This window comes from Rutilus rutilus, assembly GCF_951802725.1.
Source record: "Rutilus rutilus genome assembly, chromosome: 3".
Classification (NCBI taxonomy): Eukaryota; Metazoa; Chordata; class Actinopteri; order Cypriniformes; family Leuciscidae; genus Rutilus; species Rutilus rutilus.
The window spans coordinates 55893224-55917977 of NC_140211.1; the positions used below are offsets into that span (position 1 = coordinate 55893224).

At 38.0% G+C, this 24754-nt stretch overlaps 2 protein-coding genes across 12 annotated transcripts in view; one reads left to right on the forward strand and one right to left on the reverse strand.

Moving 5' to 3' along the window:
- Positions 1–17079, reverse strand: part of pacsin3 (protein kinase C and casein kinase substrate in neurons 3) — a 50845-nt gene extending 33766 nt beyond the window's left edge. For 2 of the 8 annotated variants that reach the window (XM_084405102.1, XM_084405097.1), the window contains exon 1: positions 16428–16865. The gene's annotated coding sequence lies outside the window, so the exon portion shown is untranslated. Of the gene's footprint in view, positions 1–4947; positions 5241–8588; positions 8655–16142 lie in introns of those variants that run through there. The other 6 variants (XM_084405103.1, XM_084405098.1, XM_084405095.1 and 3 more) reach the window with 5 other exon arrangements.
- A 1723-nt stretch (positions 17080–18802) lies between these two features.
- The window catches only part of csnk1g1 (casein kinase 1, gamma 1), a 56430-nt gene continuing 50478 nt past the window's right edge, over positions 18803–24754 (forward strand). For 3 of the 4 annotated variants that reach the window (XM_084405107.1, XM_084405106.1, XM_084405108.1), the window contains exon 1: positions 18831–19026. The gene's annotated coding sequence lies outside the window, so the exon portion shown is untranslated. Of the gene's footprint in view, positions 19027–24754 lie in introns of all 4 variants that reach the window. The other variant, XM_084405109.1, reaches the window with a different exon arrangement.

A 24754-nucleotide genomic window follows, 5' to 3' on the forward strand; every position in this document is an offset into this window, starting at 1 on the left:
TTGCTAATTTAAAATGAGTAAATATTGTTAGGAAAACTAGTACTACTATAGAATATTAGCATATTGCTAATGGCGTAGTATGCATAGAATATGTGACAGTGGTACACATTATGCAACAATACACATTTCAACTTTGACGCATGAATTTGTCGTATTGATTTAAGTAACTTTTCACATTTCAAAAAGACTTTATTAAGCCAAGACACCGCATGTGAACAGGGTAAAAAGATTCCACCATGAATTTTGTGCTTAGCAATTAATTGTCATACAATTAATTGCGATTAACCCGATAATTTTTCACTTGACATTTTCACAAAATGTCACTTAAGTTACAGTGTAAGCCTAATATGCTACTTTTCTTTTTTTTTTACCTTAAATATAATAATAAAAAGTATAATAATATAAGCACATATAATTTACTTTGATGCAGTAAAAATGTATAATATTTGTATAGTAATTAGTATAATTAATTTAATATTTTACAGAATGCATTCTTATTGACACACAAGCCTTGATTTTGTGTATGAAGGAACACCTTTGACTATCTGTACTTCTGATGTGTTCTTTTATTCTTTACTCCCTGCCGGATTTAATTATTATTCCTTTGCTTCTCGCTAAAGCAATTGATGTCACTTCTTTAAGTGTCACTTAAATCATTGAATACTGTCAGCCAAAAAAAAAAAAAAACAAGTAGGTTTTTAAGAATAAAATGTCATTCCAAACCAGTATGAGAAACTTTCTTTCGTTTGCAGGACACAATTTTTTTTTTGAAGAACGTTGGGAACCGAATTAACACGCGAAACCACTGACCAACCATTGTTTGGACAAAATTAAAAAAAAAAAAAAAAAAAAAAATATATATATATATATATATATATATATATATATATATATATATATATATAAATGAATAAAATAAATAAATAAATAAATAAATAATATATATATATATATATATATATATATATATATATATATATATATATCTTTAAAATATCTTCATAGGGATAAAATGTTAATATAAAACAGGTGAATGATACGAACAAATCCCTCTATAAAAAAAATTCAGAAAATACATGTACAATAAAAAATATATTCAGAAAAAATAAATGCTGTATATGCAACTGAATATGATCCTGACGTGTAGATTTATGTGCATTAGAAGAAGAAAAAAATACAAATTTGATGCATTTGAAAACAAACTTGAAAACAAAATGTGTATTTCGGAAGTTTTCTTTTCACTAGTCTGGAAGAAGACTAATATTATGGAAGCAAAATGGTTTTGCCTATAGCGAGTTAGCGACACCGCATTGACACCTTAAATATACAAATAATGATGTTAACCCGGGGTTTAGGAATGTGCAGTGTGAAACGGCAGTGTATGAATACCCGGGATTAATTGTTAACCCAGGGTAAATTATAAGCAATGTGAAACGTGAAGATAACCCAGGATTCTGTTTACCCGGGGTTTAGAATGACCCAGGGTTAACTAGTTAACTAGTCTTCATGAATATACCTAAATTAAATTGTGACCGTGTTTGAATTGCATATTGTTGTATACTATATATATATATTTTTTTTATAAGAGCAGTATTCAGCACATATATCACTCTGGGCCTTTTTCACTAGGGTGTTGTGTATAGTTGATTGGCACTCCAAGGATGTTGTGGGTGGTTGCTAGGGTGTTGTGTGTGGTTGATTGGCACTGCTAGGGTGTTGTGGGTGGTTGCTAGGGTGTTGTGCATGGTTGATTGGCGCTGCTAGGGTGTTGTGGGTGGTTGCTAGGGTGTTGTGCGTGGTTGATTGGTGCTGCTAGGGTGTTGTGGGTGGTTGCTAGGGTGTTGTGCATGGTTGATTGGCACTGCTAGGGAGTTGTGGGTGGTTGCTAGGGTGTTGTGCATGGTTGATTGGCGCTGCTAGGGTGTTGTGGGTGGTTGCTAAGGTGTTGTGCGTGGTTGCTAGTGTGTTGTGCATGGTTGATTAGCACTGCTAGGGAGTTGTGGGTGGTTGCTAGGATGTTGTGCATGGTTGATTGGCGCTGCTAGGGTGTTGTGGGTGGTTGCTAGGGTGTTGTGCGTGGTTGATTGGCGATTGCCGTTGCTAGGGTGTCGTGCATGGTTGCTAGGGTGTTGTGTATAGTTGATTGGCACTGCTAGGGTGTTGTGCGTGGTTGGTAGGGTGTTGTGCAGTGTTGATTGGCGCTGCTAGGCTGTTGTGGGTGGTTGCTAGGGTGTTGTGCGCGGTTGCTAGGGTGTTGTGCATGGTTGATTGGCGCTGCTAGGGTGTTGTGGGTGGTTGCTGGTGTTACACCTGGTGTTAAGATGTGTTTTGGTCAATCGGATAACAAGTGGACAACGCTAAATACAGGTGTAAACGGGGTCTAAAGCGGTTTGAGCTTGTCCACTTTCAACCACTTCCAGAGGTAGTTGAAAACACATTCGACCGGATTGCTTTCATGGTGTAAACGCTCATGTAGTCGAATGTGTTCAAACGGTCTTCTCTCCGTCTACTGATCTAATGCGTGAACATTGTGGGAAGAGCTCTACCCAGACGGGATTTAAACTGTCGCCTGGAGACACAAGTTTGGTTTGAAGATGAAAAATGTACCAAGCAGAAATTAAAGCTGCTGCACTCCGTATGTTTTTCCATCTCCTTTCACGTTCATGTACAAATTGCGTGAGCTTATTTCATCCATTAGATCGAAAGATCTGAAAAAGCCCATACATTTACCCTCCCATAGACCCTCCCCTAGAAAGAAATCAGGACAGAAGTGGTTGAAAGTCGAAAAAAAGAGACGGGTTAGAGCACCAGAAAACAGGAATGTGTCTCCGTTGTCCACTTTTGATCCGATCGACCAAAACGCATCCTTAATACCAGGTGTAAACAGCACCTCTGTAACCCATATTCCAACAAATATACAAGGAACTGTGTGAAAACGACAAGGAAGTGGAAGAAAAGTTAAAAAGCACAAAGCACTCCCAACAATATGTGCACAAGACATTGAAGCCGCCAGACACACCCATTCCCATGGAGCCGGTCACACTGTTCAAGTACAGCAGCGAACAGCTGTGTCATGCTGAACTCCAGAAATAATCAAAGCCCCAGAGATCCCGTCGAGCTGGAGCAAGAACACAGCAGATCCTAATAACACTCTTCCATTAGCAGCCAGAAATGTCCAACAGCTGAGAGTAGACGGAAGAGAGGAGCTTTGGGTTCTTCTGACAGGACATGTCAAATACCCACTGTCAGGGCCATGGCCTAAAAGAGCCTAGCAACAGGTAAATCAACACAATGGACACGTTCACGGAGATCCCAGAGCTGTAAAATTGAAATACAAGCAGGGAGGAGTGCGGCCCCCTTCTCATTGTGCGGCTCTCTATTGTTGAGTACAGCAGTGCTTCTGGTTTGGTCCATCACATCGATGTAAAAGAGCTCAGCACTCCCACGGAGATCCGAGCTAAAAACGGGCTTGTCTGGGGAGAGGAGTGACCGCGACGGCTGTAATTACACAAAACACTGAGGGAAGAGCAGGCAGCTCTCAGATCTACTGCGCGAAACATGTGCTGGACAGCCTTAATGACAGACAACAAACTATAGTGCCTGTCCAGAGCAAACATATATATAGAGCCAAAAGAAAATATGAGTGGTGCTTCTCAATGCAAACTCTCCATGATCTACGCTGTTGCTATTCAGTTGCTATGGTGCTCAGAGTGATTCAGGTAGTTGCTAGGATGTTGCCAGTTGCTGTTAGCATGTAGGTGGTGGCATTGAATTTAATTGTTCTGACCACCACAATGCTAGGTTGTTACGATGTCTTGCTAAGGCTAAGTGTTTGTTAGTATGTTGCTAGGGTGTAGTGCATGGTTGATTGGCGTTGCTAGGGCGTTGTGAATGGTTGCTAGGGTGTTGTGTATAGTTGAATGGCACTCCTGGGGTGTTATGGGTGGTTGCTAGGGTGTTGTGCATGGTTGAATGACGCTGTTAGGGTGTTGTGGGTGGGTGCTAGGGTGTTGTGCGTTGTTGCTAGGGTGTTGTGCATGGTTGATTGGCACTGCTAGGGTGTTGTGGGTGGTTGCTAGGGTGTTGTGCATGGTTGATTTGCGCTGTTAGGGTGTTGTGGGTGGTTGCTAGGGTGTTGTGCGTTGTTGTTAGCATGTAGGTGGTTGCATTGAATTTTTTAATTGTTACGACCACCACAATGGTAGGTTGTTACGATGTCTTGCTAAGGCTAAGTGGTTGTTAGTATGTTCCTAGGGTGTAGTGCATGGTTGCTAGGGTGTTGTGTATAGTTGAATGGCACTCCTAGGGTGTTGTGGGTGGTTGCTAGGGTGTTGTGCATGGTTGAATGACGCTGTTAGGGTGTTGTGGGTGGTTGCTAGGGTGTTGTGCGTTGTTGCTAGGGTGTTGTGCATGGTTGATTGGCGCTGCTAGGGTGTTGTGGGTGGTTGCTAGGGTGTTGTGCATGGTTGATTGGCGCTGCTAGGGTGTTGTGGGTGGTTGCTAGGGTGTTGTGCATGGTTAATAGGCGCTGCTAGGGTGTTGTAGGTGGTTGATGATGATAAGGTGTTCTGAGTGCTTGTTAGCATGCAGTTTCAATAAACCATACGATCAAAGGCGTCTTTCAAGTTCACAGCATAAAACATGCAGAATGAGTTATGCAGAGCAGTTTAATGTTTAGAGCCAAGGATTTAAACATTCCCTTTTACCCACGTATGAGCAAAAGTAATAGTGATGTTTGTCTGATGACCTTTGAAACACTGTACAGAGCAACGTGGCACAAATGTGACAGATTCCCACTGCTGACAAAATACCAAGAAAACTAGCATATCAAATAAGCTTTCAGAGCATAAAAGGACAAAACCTTTGTGATATTCGAAACCCGGTTAAATTAACATTGACCAAGACTAACAAAAGAGACAAAAGCTTTGTTGAGTTGTTGGAACTCACTTGATTTCCTTGTGCTAGAACACGTCCAAATCCTCAGGATTATTGGGATGAAAAGGCTTTGGTCTGAAATTTACAATCCATGTCGGCATTCGGCAATGATTTAAACGCTTATGATATAGAAAATATCTTGTACTGATCAGCACAGACAAAAAAATAGACAGCAGCAGATGGCTGATCATGCATGTTATTTGTAATCTAGTGCAACAGCTTTAACCGGGCAACCCCCTTCCCCAAGAGGACACAGATGTGCCGAACTCCCATTTGTATAAATTTCCTCTGACAATTTGTTGCACAAGTTGCTGAGAGCGTCAGGGGCCCTGCTTTTGGGGAAGTTTACTTTTCATAGGTCGTTGACTCGGTTTAGATGTTTTCGCCAGATCAGTGCTAAAGTCTGTCATGCTCGATTACTACAAAACAGAGCATTTCTTTAGTCACGCACAACTGGCTGACAAGAACAACATTTAGTGACTAAATCCATCCATATTCAAGATGATCAGGAGAAATAATGCTTTTTGTTTTAAAGAAATAGCTCAGTGACTAATAAAAAAAATTAAATAATAATAATAATAATAATAAATAAATTAATTAAATGGATACTCAAATATGAAAATTCCCCCCAATTTTTTTTAAACTTAGGCCGTGTGTCCACCAAAGCGTTTTTTCACGCGGCTGGCGTGTTTTTTCAATTGTTTTCAATGGGAGCGCCGCGTTTTTTAAACGCCATGAGCGTAACGAGGCGCTGAGCGTTTTTTTTTTTTTTCACGCTGAAGCGCTGAACGCTCAACGTTTTTCACAGGTCACCGAAAGTTCAGAATGTTCAACTTTGGATAAAACGCAGCGCTCATCACTGTCACTTTTTACCCAACCGTCCAATCACAGTGGAGGAGGGGCGGGACTAATACCACACTGACCAACCGCCACATTCTGCTTGTACAACGTCAACAGACGACAGCAACACGCATAATAACGGAACAAAATCATGTAAAACAAGAGCCAGAGAAAATACATTACATTGTATCGACATTTTAATATAGAATCAACACAGAAACAAAATATGTCTGAAATGAGACACTAGTAACACTTCGCGGATATTCCGTATCATAAGCAAAGCGTCTCAACTGAAAAAAAAAAAAAACGCAACGCTGCCAAAACGCTCTCAAGCGCCCATAGCTAGGCATTTTCAGCTGGATAAAAACGCTTTGGTGGACTTAATTTAACATAATTTGAAGAATGACAGGTGTTTTTTGTCCAAACAATGGAAGTCAATGGGCTCCAAAATGGCTAATGAGTAAAAAAGTCATACAGGTTTGAAACAACTTGAGGGTGAGTGAGTAAATGATGACTGAATTTTCATTTTTTGGGTGGAGTACGCCTCTAAAACAAATAATAAGCATCTTCATGTCAGACCTGTATGCGTTTACTTTCATCAAACAAATCAGAAGATATTCTGAAGAATGTTCGTGCTGCTCTTTTCCATATAACACAGCGGGTTTAAAAAAAAATTAAATAAAGTGTTCATTATGGGGTCAACTGTACATTTTTACACAGGGATGCACCGAATGTTCGGCAACCGAAATTATTCGGCCGAAAATAACAATAAAAAAGTGAATAAGTGAAAAGACCGAATACATTTTACCAAACAATGACGCAACAGCATAGAGTGAAAGGTGTGCAGCTCATGCTTTTTGAATCCAGCAAACATGTCGTCAGTGTGGAAGCATCTTAAAGCGTCCGAGAAAGAAGCAAAAATGGCCGTTTGCAGACTCTGCAAAAACTTACAGCACCATTTAGTGTAATTCAAGTCAGACGCAAAGATGTCAAAGACGCGTGTGTGCAACTACATTTAACGAGGATCTTCAAAAAGAGTATCAAGTTATTAATTATGTTCAGTAAGTTGTGAAAAATAACTCTAATGTTGTATTGCGCTGAATGACGCGCACCAGACGCTCTCTCAGACAGTACGCCATCCCAAATTCACTTCTCTTTGCGCTTGAATGGTGAAATACTGACACAGGTGTCAGTCAAAATGCCCATTATGTGGAGTAGCTAACTTATCTCACGAACTAAATACAGTCGGTTATGGCTTAACCACTCGGTGAAAACCGGACATGTCTCAGTATACTGTATTACCGGTAGATCCAAGCATTTGGTCTTCAAATGACAGCAGCCTTAAAAACCTGTATGTGTCATATTAATGTTAATCAAACAACAAAACATGCACTTTTTTTGTTGTTGTAGGCAGTAGGCACACAAACGTTACATTCTTTCAGCAGTTAGTTATAGGCCTAATATAAGCTCAAAGATGGCCAAATAAAAATATTATGAGTTAAAAAAATATATATTTTAAGTTATATTGTGCTTTGTTGGTATAATGTCTGCTGGAATGTAAAAAAAATAAAATAAATAAATAAATAAATAATAATAATAATAATAATAATAATAATAGTTAAATAAATATTTTTAAATGTTCAATGTTAAATAAATATTTTTCAATTGTAGTTTTGTAATTGATTTTTTTCTTTGAAAAGCAAGACAAAAAAAAAAGCACACTTTGACAATTTAATTTATTTAATGGAGGAAAAATTGTAAAAATAAATGGCCAAAAAAAATAAAATAAAAAAATAAAAAAAAGTGTTAGGTATTCAGCCAAGTGTACTGTTCGGTTTCGGCCAAGAATTTTCATTTCGGTGCACACCTACTTTTACAGTGGCATTGGACACAAATTCGCTGTGCCAGTGCTCTGTAACAGCCCCAGAAAAGTAGAGTAATGCATGGAAGCACATCTGGAATCAGTTAGAGGGGCATTTACTCTAGTTGTTAGATGTGGCTTTACAAATACGACTTGCGGCATGTTGCATTTGTTTGCATGACTCTGACACACACACCTTCGCAAACAGCATAAATGCATGTCAGCCTCACAGGAAGAAAACCTTTGAGTCGTGGGACAAGTCAGCAAATAAATGACAAATACTGGATAACCTGCTACCACAGACTGACCCATGAAAACAATGGCTTCCGTCTGAGCAGAATGAGGCCATGGGAAGGAGGGGTGGAAGCTCTCATAAGCCCTGTTGGAAACTCGCAGTCATTAATCTGATTAATGTATAAGACAACAGAGCGTCTACAATATTTCAACTGCAAAAAATGCCCATTAATCCATGCAAACGCTTTCCAACAGGATCTTACTCCTCTGCAACCGGCAAACAACATGGAGAGAAAATGGATGGAAAATAAATCAGCAAGGCCAGCTTATTCTCATGAGGGAATTCAAATGGTCTCAAATTGTAAAGACATTACTGACCTATATTTCAGCCGTGCTGATTAATCACATAATATTGTGCCATTTTGAGATTAGCACATTGGAATATACAGTAACGCCGCCCACTTTGGTCAACGAAATGGGATTTTGCTATTGTGCTGGTTAAAAAATCTACAGACAGCCTTGCTAATATGTAAAGATTTGAGTAAATCCTGTGTAAAATAGTTTATGTTAAAAATGTGTCTTATTAATATTAATTACTGAAAAACCCATACTGTGGTCGCCCACTAAAAAAAGATGCACAATAATTCACACATGGCATAGAAACGCAGCGTAACATTTGCAAACCAAGACAGATGCAAGTGTAAAATGAGGAACTTACCAAAAGCAAAGGAGAATGTTAGAAATTAGTGTTGCTTTGCCCAAGGACACGGCCTCTTCGGTGGCCCTGTGAGAGGAAGGAGATGTTAGGGTTGTGTCCGGTTTTAGTAAGCCAGAGAAGATGTAAGCAGCTGAAAGAGTCTCCGGGTCCACTTAAGACGCCAGTACCGTAAAGAAAGCAGCAGGTTAATATAAACCCGGGCACTCAAAGGTGGCACATTCTGATATGAAGAGTGAAATGCCACACATAGAAGACCTGAACAGGCAATCATGAGGACACTGGAAAACGCCTCGGCTATGTGCTACTGGCCCCGAACCTGACCTAGTCGAAAGTCAACACCTTATGTGAGGAATGTTCCGGGTTCAACGCGAGTGAGGCTCTACGGAGAGCATCTGGCATGATTACCTCAGAAAAATGCACCTAAAAATGAAAACTATCCCATAATTTAATAACTCAAGCCATCCTAGGTGTGTATTGCAAGACTTTTCTTTTTTTTTAGCCAAATACAATCTGAGTTATATTAAAAAAATATCCTGCCTCTTCCAAGTTTTGTAATGGGAGTGAATGGTAGCACAGATTTTGAAGTCCAAAAAAGCGCATCCATCCATCATAAAAGTGCTCCATACGCCTCCAAGCTGGTTAATAAAGGCCTTCTGAAGCGAAGAGATGGGTTGTTGTAAGAAAAATATCAATTATTATATCTTTATGAGCTACTGGCTTCCAGTTACAGCCGTACAGGAGTCTAGTTCCGGTGGAAGAGTGACCTCTGACCCCACGCATGACGTAACGACGAACGAGCAAAACAAAAAAACACGTTATTTTTCTTACAAAAACGCTTCGCTTCGTAAAACTCCACTTGTGTTTGACTGAAATTAAAAACTCATATACACCTAGGATGGTTTGAGGGCGAGTAAATCATGCCATAGGTTATATTCATTTTTGGGTGAACTATTTAAATACGTCATTACCAAAAAGAGACTGTGTACGGGTCAATGACGTGACGGGTCATATATTTGTCCAAAGGCCTTAATAATAATTAAAAAAACAAATATATAACATCCAAAGTATGTAAGGTAGTACAACTTGATCTCTTTTACTGAATCCAAAAGGTTTTAATTATATTTTACTACATATAAAGGTATTTTAAAGATTTTGAAGTGTCAAAAGGTCATTCGGTAAAACCGATATAGTAAATATTTAAGTGGAATAATGTTTTTAATAACTAAAGGAACTACAATAATACAAATATAAAGCAGATAAGGCTCTTTTTTTTTTTACATTTCCCCTTTTCTCCTTTCCCTGTGCAATGTTTTACTTGAATACGTTGGAGTGTTTAGAGCAGGGTTCACCAATCTCGGTCCTGGAGGGCCGCTGTCCCTGCAGAGTTTAGCTCCAACCAGCTCCAACACACCTGTTTGAAAGTTCTAGTATGCCTAGTGAGACCTTGATTAGCTGGTTCAGGTGTGTTTAATTGGGGTTGGAGCTAAACTCTGCAGGACAGCGGCCCTCCAGGACCAAGATTGGTGAACCCTGGTTTAGAGTAGTCCTATAAATGATTACATTTATGAGATCAGTGATAATTTTATTTAATATTTCTTCTGTGGTACACACTATATACCATCTCAACATCAATGTCAAATCAGTTTTTAACTTTCAAATCAGTGGTTAAACCGAATGACTTTATGGTGACACATTTTTTCCATCTTGTAAAAAAAATGACAAAAAAACAGTGTTAATTGATTGTACAAACCACACAATCTTATTGTTAACACCTAGGTAAACTAAAAAATGGTTTCAAATATAGTTATTTAATTTTACACTTTTAAAAACCTTATTCGTCAATGACCCGTACGTAGTAGATTCACCCATACATGACCAGATGCATCTAGAATAGTACTTTCACTCCTTTGGTGGTGAATTTTTACCACTTTATACCTTAAATAAATAACAAATTAACTGAAAGATTAATATAACTGCTTTACCAACAATACTGTAGGCCAAATCAATCTTTTAGACGGTGAACAACAGTTTATAACAAATGTGATCTACAAAACAATTCTTTTAGACAGAACCAAAAAACATATTTGGGAACATTTTGCTAACATTTTGAAATGGTACTACATGTTGAAGATTTCTGATTAATATATTTTGATTAGTTTAATTTGATTATAGCACGATAATTCATAGTTTTCCATATTAAACTACACTGCACAACATGAGCTGAAAACACTAATTACGACTGTGAACATCTGTAGAGTTAGAGTACAAGTTCCCTCTCCAGAAAGAAGGCGAGTTTGTAACGTGACATCATCACCCATGACATAGATCACATTCCTGCTGTCAGGTTCAGGCACGCTGGTCTAATTAGACCCCGAGCAAACGAGCGCTCACCTCATCAGGCCCTCGCCCGCCCCAAACACTCCCACCAAGCCAAAGTAAAACTAAACTCTGCTCGCCCCAGCCGGATAGCTCAGCTCTAACAGACTCACTCGTTCTTATTCTCACTCGTTTCCTTCCCTGGACGGATAAAGCTGGGTAATTGCTGACGGTTCTTCAAAATATTAAGAGCCAAACTGCTGCATGAAATGATTGGACTATGAAACCTAACAGATTTGGGAGCACACTGGCAAATGTGAAAAGGCCCACTGTTACAGCTCATGGCACACGTCCAGCAGGACTGAACCCACAGAAGCAGTGGATTATTTTACTGGGAACCATGGCCTAATTTCATAAATGAGTGACTGACAAAAGCAAACCGATGGAGCTAGTGAACGTTCTTTCTTGAGGCTCGTTTCAGAAAGTCTGTGATGAAGACTACAGGCAATATATACACAATATCTAAACAGAAGGTGGCCGATATAATTATTTAAGACATTTTAAACAATATTTACACAAAAATCATTAACAGCATTTATTACGTATTGACAATTTGTGATTGGAATTGGAATTTTTTTCTTACTCCTGGTATTAAGACGCATTTTGGTCGATCGGATCACAAGTAGACGACGGAGACGCATTCCCGTTTACACCTGGTGTTTTAATCCGTCTCTTTTGTCCACTTTCAACCACTTCTGCCCTGATTTCTTCGAGGGGAGAGTCTATGGTAAATGTGTGGGCTTTTCAGATCTTTCAATCTAATGGACGAAATAAGCTCACGCAATTATATGAACGCGATCGGAGACGACTGGAAAACATCAGCTTTCGTTTCTGTTCTGACAGACGCAAGACCAGCCGAACGCTGTGAGTGTGTGTTAGAAATCAGGAATGATGGGAGAACATTGTGCTTGGTACGTTTTTCGTCTTCAAACCAAACTCGGGTCTTCAGTCGACCAAAGTTTAAATAATGCTCACGCATTAGATCAGTCGACGGAGAGAAGATGGTGTTTTGTGGCTGTTTGAACACATTTCGATCACATGAATGTGTTTTCCACTACCTCTGGAAGTGGTCGAAAGTGGACAAGCTCAAAACCCGTTCACACCTGTATTTAGTGCCGTCCACTTGTTTAATTCCAAAGATAATTTAAAAAGAAAAAGCCAATTATCAGCCTTTGCGATATATATCTGGCGACCGCAATGCAAATGCACTATTGACAAAAATTTATTGTAAAAACGATACTGTTTTTCATTAAGTATTAGGCCTAATTGATAACGATCACATTTAGGAGTCATCGCTCATTTTACAACCGAAGCTCTCTATGATATACTTTCCTGTTTAATATGTTTTTTTTCTGCATGTTTTTACACAGCATATCAGATAACTTGTATCAAACCCATCACATTTCCTCAAAAGCAATAAAGCATAACGAAAATTTTCATAGTCTATTTAGATCAAAATGACACCCCAAGATCAGGCACCTGTGTGTTTATTTTTCACTTGAAACCACACGTTTTCCTTCCTTCCTTCCACACATCTTCCCAGGAACACGGATCTGTCAAGGAATCCTGAGTTTGGCTCGAGGACAGCTCAATATAGCCCTGCTCTCAGAGGCTCAGAGCACTCTGTGTAGGCATGAAGAAAACAAAGGCCGTTTTGTTCTCCACCCAATGTCCTCCAGCACCACGCACAACAACAGAGATAGTTTCCTACGTTTGCCCCAGTGAGTTTAATCTAAAGCCCGGTTCACTTCACACTGTACTAGGGACGCACCGATACCACTTTTTTTTCAGACCAAGTCCAAGTACTTAAGTTTGGGTACTCGCCGATACCAAGTACCAATATGGCTACTTAATAATACCATCACAGTTCTTCTAACAATGTTTTATTTTCATCAGATGTTCTTCACTTTCTGACTGTAACAAAGTAAATATACAACTTGGTGTTTTCCTAAACAAACATGGCACTGTTGCCCATTTCACATCAATGTCACTGAAGAACAACTGAACTTATATGTTATTATCATATGTTGTACAGTACTAAAGACTAAGCCTTTTTTGGATCGAATCGTGCCATGAGGGTATGGTTACTAGCCACCATTTCTATCCCACATGTAAATGCAGCTCACCGTCACTGAACGCGTCACGGATTGATGATATAAAACTCTGAATGGGACTTCTTGTAAATCGTACAGTGTGCACCGGGCTTAAAGGGTTAATTCACCCAAAAATCTAAATCATCAATATCAAATAATTTTCACACCCTCAAGCCATCCAAGGTGTGTGTGTATGACATTCTTCTTTCAGCCAAACACAATTGGAGCTAATAAATCATATCCTGGCCTTACAAGCTTTCTAAAGGCACTGAATCATGTCCGAATTTTTGAAGCTCCAAAAAGTGCATCCATCCATCACAATAGTAATCCATACGGCTCCAGGGGGTAAATAAAGGCCTTCTGAAGCGAAGCGATGGGTTTTTGTAGGAAAAATGTCCATATTAACTTTATAAACTATAATTACTGGCTTCTGGCAACGGCCGTACACGTGTTCACGAGAGAGTCGAGTTCAGGAATAAAGGGGTGGTATAATGCCCTTTTCACAAGATGTAAAATAAGTCTCTCATGTCCCCAGAGTGTGTATGTGAAGTTTTAGCTCAAAATACCCCACAGATATTTTTATATAGCGTGTTAAAATTGTCACTTTTTGAGGGTGAGCAAAAACGCATCATTTTGTATCTGTCCCTTTAAAAGCAAATGAGCTGCTGCTACCAGCACAGGGGGCGGAGCTACAACAGCTTGTGACCTTTTACCTCACACACACATGCACTGAAAATGTCAAAACTTTTAGCCTTTTATGTTCAAACCGGAGTCAGACAATGATGGAGAGACTCAAGAAGAAGTGACAACATGTAGAAGCAACAGGACGTTTCTGAATGATTAGTTGATGAATTTATGTAGCTGATGTGGAGTTAACTATCTTCAAGTCATTGATTAGCATATTCTGTCATGACTATCAATAAATCGTGTTCAGGGGGCGGGTTTATGTACATTTTAGGGTTAGTGATGTCACTAACCGGGGAGGAATGTCGTGTAGTCCCGACCAGCCGTTTGTTGTAGTCCTTAAAAAAACGATTTCTTTAAAAGCAAATATCTCTCTTTGCTTTGAACTTTGAGCGTTGTAACTTTGCAGATGTTGTTTATGCTCAAACAGCAACATTACACACTAACTAAAGTTAGAAAAGTGAAATCATAATCAACCACCCCTTTAATACTGACCCGATGAATTGCGTATGACATAGCCTAGGCGTGGCGTAAGCTTAGGTGAGAGTTGACGAACGCGAAAACACAGAGGAGAGAGCAAAACAAAACGCCGGTTACGGATTAGAAGTATAAAACGCTACGTTTTAAAGAGAAATGTCAAAGGATTTTGTTATAATAGAAGAGGAGCTACGTCATACTTCACATGTCGGGTCAGAGGTCACCGGTCCTCCTGAACTCGTCTCTCTTGTGAACGTGCATACGGCCAGAGATTATAGTTTATAAAGATTTAAATGTGGATTTCTTTTCTTACAAACCTCTTTTCTTTTTACTATTGGCACTACTCAACGCCATTATAAAGCTTGGAAGAGCCAGGATATTATTTAATAATGTAACTCTGATTGTGTTTGGCTGAAAGAAGATGCTTGAGGATGTGTAAATTATGGGATAATTTTCATTTTGGGTGAACTATTCCGGCTTTCAGATCAGTGGGGATCCATGAAGGTTCTCCATGATTGAATAAAGCAATAAAATACAACATAAGGCACAAGAATTCATGGGAACACAACAAAGAAAGTGGAATCGGATCACCTGAGCACTTGCGGATCTGCAATTCAACTCTCTTCTCTTAAAGTGCAGAACCCCAATTACTAAAGAGCACGAAGCCCTTGGCCCTCGTTCAAAACAGCACAGCAACTAAACTCACAGGCTAATCTCTGATTTAACTGTTGCTGCACTTTGACATTTTGCAAATACTTTTTATCGAAAGCAACCTGCACTCAAACCTGTCAGGCCCTCTATCATCCTTCATCTGAGATACAGTAGGAGATAAAAATGAGGATTCGTTTTGAGGATTGAAGGAGAAGTAGCTGAATTGCTCAAATACTAGGCTATAGTGAGAAGAATATTCTAACAGCCCATTCCCATTCATCTGCAATCTGGCGTGAGAAGGCAAAACTAACGATTTCTCCTGAACCTTGATCCTGTTTGACACTGACAGGCACAAATTGTACAAATCTCAATGTAAAGATAATGCTATATTCAGAACGTATTTGTGCGGGTGTTTCTTCAACTTTTGAAGTCCCACTTTTATGTGCGATGTTTTTTATTTATTTATTAAAAAGTAACAATTTAACCTTTTCCGCTTTTAGTGCATCGTTCGTTATTGTGTAAACGAACCCTTAAAAAGAAAGTGTTTGCACTGCCTTCATTTTAGTCAATTTGGAAATCTGAGTTCTCTCAACAGAAAATGCTAAATTTTAAGTTGTGATAGTAATGGCAACAAATTTTTTTTTTTTTTTTACGATTTTATCCAACTTTTGAAGTCCCACTTTTATATCCAAAGGGTTGGTTTTGATTAAAACTAACAATCGCCCCAACCCTTTGGATATAAAATACCTGTAATACCCCCTACACACACACTTTCTGTTATATGAAGGTCGCATGGAAACGTTCTTTCATACATTCATTCATTTATTTATTTAGCTACTAGGCTTTTCAATATATAATTTTAACCTCGACCCCAAACCCAGATTTTTTTTTATTACATATCCATTAAAAACTATGATGATCTTAACAGTTAGTGAAAAAAAGTCTATATTTATTGTGAAAATGATATCAATATAACTTTTGCTCCATTTCCAACACAAACAACAATTTTCTCAGAAAATGTTGAATGTAGGCTAACGTTTACCAAGAGACAGTGACAGTGAACAGCAGTGCTTGACATATAAACGTGATGTTAAAAAAAAGAAGTTATATTATTTAACTGTATTTAGTATATTCAGAACATATAAAATACTAGCTTCTCCTGTTAGTAGAGAAATTAAACAAACGAAAAGGGTGTTTTAAGAGCTTCTTTTTAAAAAACCAACAGGCCCAATGTGCCCATATTTTAAAAAGACACCCATTTTAATCACAATACCTGTAATATCAGCAGTCTGAAGACTTTTCCACTTTCTTCAAATAGCAAAAGACTGAAGCCTCATCACATTTCAAGGCGTTTGTATGACTTCAATGTCAAAGGAAACGGATGTTGGACAAACTTCGACTGGCACACAACACATTTTCCGCTAGATAAATACGTTACAAAACTTGTTGCTGGCTTGTTTATCGTGCCTTATATTCTGGATCGAAACCCTTTACAAACATAGTTCATGGCTTAATCGCCATAGTGATGCCACAGTAACCTATTGAAACATCCACTTACTCGTCGTTGTGTTGATCTTCTCCAGTTATGCACTCGATGTCCCGCGTCGTCAAACTCTCCTGGAGTTCCTCCTCACTGTGAATGTGATGTGAAGCGGTTTATCTCCGGTACATTTACATGCAGACTGCGTTCAAGAGCGAGAAAAACGCCATGTGAATAAAAGTTGACACCGCTCGCTCAGACTCCTTCCCTTTCTTCTGCCATGGCAACCGAGCGGCGAAATAATATCTCCCATAAACATTTACCAGGAGGCAGGATCATGGAGAAACACTTCCAACAGGTTGTTTTTAGGAAACAGGCTCATCATCAACAATAACTCATTACGTTTTATTCCAGCTATAGCACTGAGCAAGCGTGTATGAGAGTCTTCACGGATGAAATTAGATGCTGGGGCTCCGCATTATGCCCATTGATCCAATTACACGGATTAACCCTTTCAGGTTCAAAGTAACGTTACAACAAAGATAGAAGTAAGCGGAATATTTTAGTACTACTTGCACTTGTAGGGTTTTATATACTTGTATCTTCTGCGCTAGGTAAATACTGCTTATTACAATGCGATTATTAAAGTACTACTAAGAATAAAAATTATATTTGGGATGTGTACAGTAACTACTAGTGATAATAAGAGCAACAGCGCCCTCTGTAGACCGAGAAGAGGACATTCGTTCTCAACTGAACTAACTGACCTGTGATGACGCGTTGTAACGGTCATGAGCATCGTAAATCCTGCAAAGTATTATATATATATATATTTTTTAATGTATGTACATTTATAACACTATACTTTGTATTATATGACATATGGGTCAAAAAAAAAAAAAAAAAACTAGTTAATTTACGCTGCTGTGTACACGAAAAACGCATAGGAAAAACGTTTCCGGTTTTAGTACATCATGTAAACGTAGCATTAAAAAGTAAGTGTTTGCGCTGCCTTAACATTTTAATTGTAGTCAGTTTGGATATTTGAGTTATCTAAAAAAAAAAAAAAAATCATGTTGTCACACTATATGGGGGTAAGTTGTCACAACATAACCTGCCATTAAACACCCTATTAATTTTCAACACAATTTCAATATTAAATCTCATATGAAACATGAAACAATATACAGAAAATGTAACATACAAAATATAAAACCATTGTTTTTAGTCAGTAAATATTGCGATTAGTAATAAAATGTTGCTCTTTTTGCAATAAATTATGTAATAAATCTATAACATTTTAATACACATAATTTTTTTTTTTAAACCTGACCTGCCATTTCCATAAATCAGATGTGAGGGAGACGCAACTGAAATATATAGAGTAGAGTAGTACTGAATGAAAAAGTGTTCAAATAAAAAAATAAGAAAAAATACATAAATCACATATAACAAACAGATGTAAAATATACAACCAAATTATATGCTTTCATAACTTTCATATATGCTTAGATGTAAAAAAAATCTTTATTCATATGCGCCATTTCTTAATATTTCAAACAAATCCACCAGGAGGTGCTACACACAACATTATAACTTGTAGAGAAGCCACTAATAAAAGTCTGTCCAGTTTGGGTCTCTTCATGTAATGCCTCCAAGTGATTTAAACTCAAGTGCTGCTAATAACAAGAGATAATAGATGAGATTATGACAGGGTATGACAGTTTATGTGTTCATCATCCCAGTGTAGTTGTTCAAGTTCATATGCATGTCTATTATTAAACTCATGTGCTTAAAACTTATATACACATAAGGCCTAATTAATTCTTCAGGAATGTGCTTTTTTTGCTTAGTTGTACAGATCATTTTAATGATCCCACCCTATACAAGTCTTAATATATTGGATTTAAAAAAAAGAAATCAAAAACAGAAATCACATTAGTGTATCAAGCAGTTTCATCCTCGTAGTCTTTTGTAATATCCCTTTAATTAGCAAAATACAGGTCGAAATTAGAATTGTTTTTTGGCAGAGCAAACATCAACAGATTTTTTCAATCGTGTAATGTTTTGTCACGTTGGTTTGTCTCGTTTTTTTTATAATTTTAACTTATCCTGATCATTTAAAATACAAATCTCATCCTCACAAAATTACAAAAATCGTGGAGAAATAATTTTTTACATTTTTTTATAAGATGATTTCATGTTAACATCCTCATCATGGCTAACTATTTAGCGCTTTATTCCATCCTGTTAAACATCCTGTTCATTGACACAGTGTAAATAATCACGCTATATTTATTTAAGCTTAAGTACCTGAGCTATAACAGAGCATATTTCTGAAAGTCTGGTATACCCTTTTCTTTATAAAAACGACAACACTGGCAAATCAATTGTTGAAACGTTACAAAATTCAAAATGTACTACCTAACAGAAATGACCCTAGCGATCGAATCGCAGGGACTTTTGTTTTGAAATCTCCTCAGAGTCCGAGAGCGGAAGTCATTGGCGACAGCAGCGAAAGGTTCACGTTACTTGAGGAACACTAAAGAAAGGAGGAAAAGCGGGTAGCGGGATATCAACACTGAATTTATTCAGAAAAGGCGTCATATAATCTACATTCGCTGGTATCTCACTATTCATCTCCCCTCTGAAGCCTCTGGCCAAGTTCATCGTGGAAGTGAGTGAAAGAAATAAGGCTGCTACAGCTAACGAGCTAAAGGTGTTTGTCAGGCTGTGTTAGCTCCATTAGTTCATATTGCTTAGCTAATCCCGTTTATAATTAACGGTAATCTTGATTGATCGATGGAGGCTGTGATCTGTATTCAGTGTTTGAACAATAACTGCGCATCACGACTCGCCCTGTGGCTCATATATTAGCGACAGGAATGAATAACTCTTCCATCTCTCTGCTCGCTGTTTGGATGCGATATGGATCGATATCTGACCAGCTCGATTGATTATCAAGAAATCAGTTACATATATTGGTGCTGTAGATAGGCTGGCAGGTGATTTGTGTAATATCGTGTTCCTCGTTCCTGTTGAAGGACTTGAACATTGAACACTGAGGTTTCTGGCCCGCAGGAGGAAAAGCTCATTCAATGTCGTAAGACGGCTTTATTTATTTATTTACTTTCTATTTCGGTTTACGGTTATTTTATTAGATTACATATACGGAGACAGGTGTCGTTTAATATTTAAAGTTTTCGTTTATTATTATTATAACAATTATTTTTTTAAGTAGCTTTTGTCTTTACTGAGGGACTATTATAGAGAATCCATTACACACACACACACACACATACACACACACACATCAGAGGTCTGAGACTCTGGGGAAAGATGCGAGTTTAAAGGGCTAGTTCACCCCCCAAATATTACAATTCTATCAGTATTAGTTTTTCTGTAGAGTTTAACGCCAGAATTACAGCATTAGTTGCTATTCACTTTCATTGCATCTTTTTATTTAATACTTTTGTGGCTGCCAATTCGTATCATAACACCTCTTTTTGTTTTTCACTGCAGAAATTAATTCATACATGTTTTGATCAACATAATGCTAAGATGTAGTAAATTATTTCTGGATTTAGTTTTTTGGGTGAGCTCTTGACCTTTTATAATCTCGCTTGAATGTCAATGGCCATTCATTGAACATTTATTTGAGGCCTAATGTTAATTGTATTTGTTAATACAGTCCCGATTCTTCAGTCAGTATTATCAGATTATGATTCTTTTCGTTAAATATGTATAACAGATGGCGCTTGTAGTTTGACTACAGTCATGAATTGTATGCAGATTTCTAATATTTAAGGGGAACAATCTTTACGGCTTAACTTTGAATGTTTATGAGAATAGGGAATTTCACACCACAGCTGTAATGATAACGGCACAGAAGAACGATATGGTTAGAATCACTTTCAGAACAATTTTTCTTCCGTCTAAAGAATTATAAAATCAGAATCCAGGCTTGTTCACACAAAATACGGTAACTATAATGATAACTATATTACCGATCACCAAAATAAATAATAGGCCAACTATTCTTAACAGCAATGTATTTGAAGTATAAAACATTAAGAGATGAGAGAGTCTCATGAATTGACAACTGCTTATTTACTGGCAAGCAACATAGAGAGGTGATTAGGAACAGCTTATAGCTATTAACAAATATATATTAAAAAAACAAGTCATCAACAGAAAGTAATCAAATGTAAAACCACTGCATAGTCTTCATTGTAAATTAAATATCGATTAATCATTCTACTAAAGAGCAGTGAGTGATTTCTTTTTTGTCTTTTGTTGCTTGATTAACATTAACAACACAGACGGCAGCAGGAATATTAGGCTGCTGTCACTTTAAGAGCGAATGCACGGATCCAATACACTGATACACACACAACAGTGTTTAATGAATACTTACTAAGTGTGTGTTTTTAACGGTTTAGGTGCGAACCCTAAACGCTCAAATTGTTAATCCCTAATCGTGTTCCTCTCCGTCTCAGGGCATGCACACAGAAAGCCGCTTGGAGAACAGTATCTTAATGCATAATTGCAATTTTAATTACGGTAAACTGTATTTTACGACAATCAATGATCTAGCTGATGCACTAAAATCGCACAGCTCTAGTTTGTCGCTGTCGTTGCGATGTCTCCGCTCTCCACAAAGATTAGGGCGTTTCACACCTGAAAGTCCGCGCCGAGGTCCGCACCAAAGTTCATGTTTTGATACATTTCATACATTCGGTTAGTTTTGGTTTAGTTTCACATTGCAATTATGCGAGCGCACTAAAGCACTTTACATGACGTACTTGCGTCCTGTCGTCATCGTCTATGTGGGCTGCATCTTCTTGACATTGATTGGTTTGTAAGTGGACGTGCGTCTGACGTCAGCGTGTTGTCAGTTCGCCGGGTAACTTTGACAAGAATGAATGAACAGACGCATATCGTTGCCACTTTACTGTTATTATTACGGCATTACTCTCTGCAGCACCAGCTATACTCCAGGCTAGTTCAAATTCACCAAATGAACGTCCTCGTTGTGCGAACATTTTATAGTCGCCGACAGGAAAGGAGGAGAAGAGCGAGCAATCCTGCGGGAACCAGCGGAACTTCCTGTAAATGTTCTGAAAGTCCGAACCGTACAGAAAATGTGTTCACACTTGAAACGAACCAAACCTTTGTTCAGTTTGATCCGGACCGAGACTACCTCTCTTCGTCTGTTTGGTGCGGACCGTGGTCCGGGGGAGGTTTCACACTTGTAATTTTGATTCGGATCAAACTCAAAAAAGTCTGAAAATCCGGACTAAACAAGGGTAGGTGTGAAAGGGCCCATATTGTCCTTTTCCGACACCTGGTAGAACCGCCAGACCGGTGAATATAGTGAAGCAATTTTAGCTGTCATCTTCATTTATATAGCGCTTTTAACAATGTAGATTGTTCCAAAGCGGCTTTACAGAGACGCAAGGATAGTTTAAAGTAACAGAGATTGTTTTGGCTTTATAGCAGTTCTTGAATAAAGTTATTTTCCAGCTAAAGTTAATTTGATTGATTCACTTCCGTCGCAACGATCATTAGTTATTAACTTAGGGGCCGCTAACACGACACCGTTTTAACAGGAAACTCTACACAGACTTTAAACGCGAAACCTGTGAGAATGCTGATGGCGTGCACATACGCACATGTGTATTACGAGTTCAGTCTATTGGTATGCGCGTTTGAATATATGTGCGCCTACAAACCAAGCCTTAAAAAACTAGCCTACTTGTCTGGCCTTAACATTTTGACACAGAATTTTATCACTGAATCTGATTGGTTCTTCTGATCGGCCTTATAGAGGCGACCGATTAAACTATATAAAGCTATAATCGCCTGATAACGGTCAATTGGAGCACCCTTAGTGGACTTCTAGAATGATTATTAAAATGCTATATTTATCATTATATCGTTAGTTATCGTGAACTGGCCTTAAAGCATTTGAAGCATCAAACGTCAACAGCAGCGCACGTTAAATAAACAAGTTTACCGCTAATAAACATATTGTTTTTTGTTTTGTTTTTTCATGGGAATGGTCCTTAAATCAATCTATGTGCGAATATGTTTCTTTCTTGTCTTCTGTATTCGCTGATTCTGTCTCAACCATTGGTTTTGAATTTAGATATTGGAGATTTTTTTTACCCATAAAGCACAGAGTCTTGCTCAGGGGTTCAGGGAAGCATTTCCCCTCCGCTTGTCACAATAGGAATCCCTCCCCGATGCCCGGCGTCCTCCTGAGCTAATCTCTTTTCAAAAGGTTAATGATTTGAGATGAGTCTTCTAATGGATACAGCGTATTGCATTAGTGCTGCATCACCAATAATGATGCTGTGCTTGGGCGTTAGAAACACGTCAAAACGTATGCATGCACGCTTATGGGCTTATCTTTTGTTTAAATTCAACCACTATTGTCTATTGTTTATCTCATGGCTGAGGAACAATAGATCTGTATGTGATATAGGTCACTTCAGTCTGTTTGCTTAGGCCTTTACCTTTGCTTGATTCATACAAATGTGTATTCTTCTTAAACAATTTGTCTGCTTTGAGACTTCTTGGTCCTTTCTTTGTGTTGGGTTTTATGTAGCCAGATCTGCTTTGATTGTGTCTGTATGCACGATAATTCTGTGTCAGACTTTTGTTGTTTCTCAGATGTTTTTAAGATCGTAAGTGACCCATATCTGTCATCCGTGAACAGACCTGCATGCCCACATTTATGAAAACAACATCATCATGTGCTCTGCATGCGTGCATAACAAAAAGCACCGTATTTGCTGGAAAGTCCCTCATGTATGTTTGGCCCGAAATAAAATTTGGTAATTGAATAAACAAACTCAGTATATTGTTTAGGGTGTCGTGTTCTCAGGTGGAAAATTAAACCAGTCATAGGAAAAGTTCTTGAGCAACAAGCCGACTCTATATTTCATCTAAACAGATTTTTAGATATTGCTACAGGTGCATTTGTTTTGTTTGTCACACTTCTGACAAGTTTACTTGTAGCTCATCCAAAACGCAATAGGCCTAATCGAATAAGCAATTAGGGCAGTCTCTAATGATTATTTTTGTATTTGAGTTATTGGTCGATTATTTTGACGATTGAGTCAATCGGATACATAATTATTTTTATTATGTTTTGTGGTAATAAAATTAGACTTAAATGAACAATAGCCTTTAAAATGACTTAAAATTCGTAGGCTATAACGAGTAAATTTTTTAACAACACTAATATAAACAATCAACTTGTGTACATTATCTATTATAAAAAAAATCTAACATTTATTGCTTGAATTTCATAATAAAATCGACAATTTTTAAGGTGAGATTTTGCTTCATATTAAAAGTAACAAAGCTTTTGTGTGATTATTGGAAAGCAGGCGCGCTACAGGTGTTTAGTGAAGTTTTGTGAAGTTTTGTTCACGCATCAACAGAAAACGGCACCGACTAAGAGGTTTTAGATTTGAGAAATCATATCATTACACATTGAAATCGAGTAGGCTAATTAATATTGTCAATCCAGAGCTGGTGTCCACACAGCTGACATGTTCAACTGTTGTAGCTTATCCACGTTGTGAGCACGAAATAGACGCTGAACACGGTCAAAACGTGCCATCGGAGAAGTGCTAATTAGCCTAAACGTCTGTTTCAGTCACTGATTTCCAACACCGTTTCGGACAAACATTTTTGGTAGCCGAAATTTCTGTGCATCTGTGTATTGCAATTATTATTGGCACAACATACGTCAGCTTTTAAGGGCGATTAAATGCAACAAAAAGGGCACTTTTCTATTCTAAGAAAAGTTGAAATGTTGGCACATATTTATTTATTAGCATTATACATTTGCTCTCACTGTTGCCCAAATGTGCTGTTGGCTGAATGCATGATTAGAATGAAAATTGGCGGATTTGTATCTACAGATGACCAGTTATTCCACCCCTTGATGAGAGGAAACTCAAGTGTGTTATACCAGAAATACCCCCTGGTAACATATAATACCTTTAGCTGTGGCGCTATCCACATTATTCCTACGCCCCATGACGGCTTTGCGCGAATTATGGGTGTAGCTTCCGTTAAGCTGTAAACAATCCGTGAATTGGACGCAATAATATATATTTTTAAACTGTGTACAATGACGTTACATTTATTCTACTCACCCTTCAACCAATGAACATTAAAAGGACATTTAAAAGTGTAAAAGCATCAACAAGGTACTTTAAGACCATGAATAACACCAACAGCGTGAATCTTTCCATGGCAAAATCGGACGGTTAAATATCATTGTGGTAATCTGTATTATGTAACATACGTTGCCTTAATAAAAAATATGTAAATGTTTACTTCAGCATTGCGTGATACTATTTCAAAGTGATTTCAGTCATTTT